This window comes from Malus domestica, chromosome 10, assembly GCF_042453785.1.
Source record: "Malus domestica chromosome 10, GDT2T_hap1".
Taxonomy (NCBI): domain Eukaryota; kingdom Viridiplantae; phylum Streptophyta; class Magnoliopsida; order Rosales; family Rosaceae; genus Malus; species Malus domestica.
Genome location: NC_091670.1, coordinates 20,316,059 through 20,320,431, shown reverse-complemented (window position 1 = coordinate 20,320,431; position 4,373 = coordinate 20,316,059).

Below are 4,373 nucleotides of genomic sequence, written 5' to 3'. Positions count from 1 at the left end.
AATGTTGCTCTAGACGCATTCCTCTGATCTAGCTAAGTGATGAGATCATATACCAGTTGCAAACATGCCTGCAAGGATAGACGTACTTAACAGACGTCGAGTCAACATCCCTGGAGGGTGTGCTGCCTCTGTTGGACGGTTTGGATGCCTCTGTTGGATGGTCTGGTACACTGATGGATAGCCAATCAATCTATCTTGGCCTAGAGCACGACAAATGATTCGGTTTGTAGGATTCACTTCCCTAGAAGAGGAAGGCACGACACAAAATGAATATACATTTGATCGATGTCTCAAATCATTTCCATCTAATGAGATTAATCTGGATTACTCCCAAGATTTGAAGTTCTTGGTCCAGTATACTAGTTTGGATGAGCTAAATGGAATTGAAATGAGATTACTATCGATGATGTTTTCACTTATATGGTAGCTACCGACATAAATGAAAAGGGACGATATCGAATCGTGTTTCGTTGATTAAGTGACAACGTAGAACTGATTGGACAATTAAAGTTACAATCTAGGTCAAATTGCTTACCAAAGTGTGTTTTGGACCTGTCGTTCCTACACTGCCCAAGGTAACCCTGTTGTGTTACAAGTGGGAAATGAAGCATTATGAGATGAATGAAATAGTACGATATAATGCATGCCTTATGGCGCAAGGTTTCTCTCAAACGTCCTGTGATTGATATCAGCATTATGAAATGTGGTTAGTGTTTTCTCCATAGGGATATAGATACAGAGATTTACATGTAAGTTCCTGAAGAATTACATGAACTGGTTCAAATAGTTCCAAGCCACGAAACACCCTCTTAACTCATTTTGAGGCGTTCACTTATGGATTGAAAAATCCGACAGATATGGTATACCAATCTATGTGATTATTTGATCAGTCAGGGATGAGTTATGCCTTTGCTTATTAAACTATGAAGTTTTATTCCGAATTGCTAGAGTTACAGTTTATGTCGTTAAACATGAATCTCACTAAGACTCTGGAAGAGCTTGAGAAAACTGACTCTCACCTAAAGATGGAATTTGAGATGAAGGATCTTGGGAAACTCAAATTATGCCTTGACTTGAAGTTAAAGCATTGTTCTGACGGTATTTTGGTCTACCAGTCGAACTACACCCCGAATGTGTCACTTTTGAGTATACCTTTGATCGTCCATATGTTATATGCAAATGAGACCCTTGAAGAGGTTATGGAATCCGAAATTCCATATCTAAGTTCAACTTTGCACTTTGTTGTACTTAGCTCATTGTATTTAGACAGGACATCTCTTTCGCTGTTGATCTTGGTAAAGATGCAACACTGCGCCTACATGCAACCACTGAAATGGTATTAAAGACGTACCCTGAAGGTACTACATAGGCAAATCCTGATGCATTTCGAGCAGATCCAACCCCTTGATCCTCGGAATGATGCTTGCCATGTTTGTTATGCTGACGCTAGTTACTTATCAAACCCGCACAAGGCAAAATCCCCAAATGGTTATGTCTTTACCATTAGGGATATTGCAATATCTTGGAAGGTCCACGATATGACCTTAGTTGCGAAACCTTTGAATCGTTCCAAGACTCACCTCACTTCACTATGCCACAAGTGAGACGTGGTTAAGAGTTCTTGTTAAGCATTTTTTGAAGTACTTGCTGTTTTCATCCATCGTTAAGTCCCAACAACGGTCCATGAAGATTATGCCGCATGTATCAACCAGACCAAGCCATGATACATCAACAAGTCAACACCAAGACATATTACGTCTACATCAGCAAAGCATCAGGAGATTGAAGTCATGCAAGCCGATCCTGACAACTTTGCCAACCTCTACATGACGTCACTGCCGAAGTCAACCTTCCAGAAGCTTTTTCAAGGAATTGGTATGCCTAACTATCATATGCAATGCTTGTAGTTCTCATTTGGAAGTTATGTCAAACTCAGGGGGAGTATCCAGAAGTATACTCACTTGATCTTAATGTACTATTTTCCCTACGATTAGGTTCATTTTTCCCACTTGGTTTTTGCTACCTAACTAGGTTTTAACGAGGCACCCATCCTAGGCTGATCATACCCTTATGAGTTCTTCCACTTGTGTCCAAAAGACGTATAGTTTTGACTTAATGCAACTTCTCACTTTTCTCCTTAGACTATGGGTTTTTCTCTCACCTTGGGTTTTACCATAGCGAGGTTTTGTGAGTTTTACTTTTTATGCATTCTTTCGTTGATCTGAGACTCGCATTCACTCATTGTGATGACGACTTCATCAACTATACTTGCTTCATCACTGAAGACCTGATGCACCATTTACTTGAGTATTTACACACTCAATGGGGAGTGTTGCAGTCCTATTAGATTAGGAATGTGATTGTGTAAATCCTAGTATATCTTGGAATATATCTTATTTTCCTATTAGGAGTTGATTACCTATTAAATGTTGTAATCCTAAAGGGAAAGGTTTTTACCTATCCTACTACTATAAATAAAGGCATAATGGGGTGGAATAGAACACACCCACAATTACACATCTATCTCTTCTCTTTCTATGTCGTACCTTCCCTCTCTCTTTGGCCTCCATAATTGTTCAGTAAATTATGCCTACAACAAAAACAGATTTTATATGTATTTGAAATTGATTCTGCAAAAAATGTCAAAGATGGTTTGAACTGATTTTGCAAAAATGGTCGAAGGCGGGCTGAACTGATTCTGCAAATGGTCGAGGATGGGTTGAACTGATTTTGCAAAAATTGTTGAAGACGGGTTGAACTGATTTTGTAAAAACAGTTGAGGACATATTAAACTGATTCTGTAAAAATGGTCGAAGATAGATTGAACTGATTCTGCAAATGATCAAGGAAAGGTTGAATTGATTCTGCAAAAATGGTTAAGGAGAGGTTGAACTGATTCAGCAAAAATGATCAAGGACGGGTTGAACTAATTATGCAAAAATGGTCGAAGACGGGTTAAACTGATTTTGCAAATGGTTGAGGATGGGTTGAACTGATTCTGCAAAAATGGTTGAATACGAGTTGAACTAATTCTGCAAAAATGGTCAAGGACGAGTTTAATTAATATAGCAAAAATGATCTAGGACGGGTTGAACTAATTCTACAAAAATGGTCGAAGACGGGTTGTATTGATTTTGCAAATGGTCAAGGATATGTTGAATTGATTCTGCCAAAATGGTCGATGACGGGTTGAACTAATTTTGCAAAAATGGTTGAAGATGAGTTGAACTGATTCTGCAAAAATAGTCAAGGGCTGATTGAACTGATTATAGTAATAAATGATACAAACTTATTCCACATATAATTAAAAACTGATTTTGCAGAAATAGTCGATGATAAGTTTAGCTTATGACACATTAATTTTGTTGGAGTTGTGAGAGATGAGTTCTATTAAAAGCCTAAATCTTAGGGGTATGGTTGGTATTTTAAAATATTGTTTTCATGTTTTTGGGCTGGGCTTTAACTGCTTTTATGCTTTTATCTCTCCTTAATATGTTTAAAAACTAGTGGAGTTCCTTGAAATATGGTAAAAGTTTTTGTCTCTACATATAAAGTCTCATTTTCCAAGTGTAAATATAATTGTTTTAGCTTTTGTACAAGTCAACCTCAACTAATGATGGGAAGCTCCTTCTTGTGGAAAAAGGTGTAGATGCCCAACCTGCACATGTTACATCATCTCTTTGAATCCCGAGAAATAAGGTGCCTAGGTGGCACAAACAACTCCAATGATGGAGAGAGAAAAGTGAAAAGATACCAAAAATAAAGGGTATTTTTATTTTCGTAAGTTCAACTCTAGAGAAAAGAAAAAATGATGTCACCTTTCACATTTATTATTGTTTATCTCTTCTTGAAATGTTTAAAAATTGTTGTCTCAAAATAAAATTAAGTATTAAAAAAGTATACTCTATGTGTAATTTTTCCTTGTAATTAATAGACAAGATCACATCACATGCACATATGCATTTTTTTGAAATACGTCTCTAATGTAAGAGAAAATTTCGTAAGATAACCTATTAGTGCAACTCTTACATGAGGTGAGACCTATAAGGTCGAGTTGGACCAACACAGATATTCGATTCTTTCGCTACAATCCAAGACAGTTATTTGATTCAATTTTGTTGGACTTTAGAACTAGCTTGGATTCTGCAGTTTTGCAATGAACTCGTCAATGTTTTTCTCAGAGCTTCAGCCTTCATCCACTACTTTTCGGGCCAACTCTTTCCATTTCGCGGCTTTCTTCTGTATTTCTACCCTTATATGTCCCTCCATTACTTCACTTATACATTGTTCTACTACTTCTTGTATGACAACCCCTTTCTCATCAGTTGGAGCTCTAATCCCTACTTTCCACACATCCATAATGTACTTGGCAT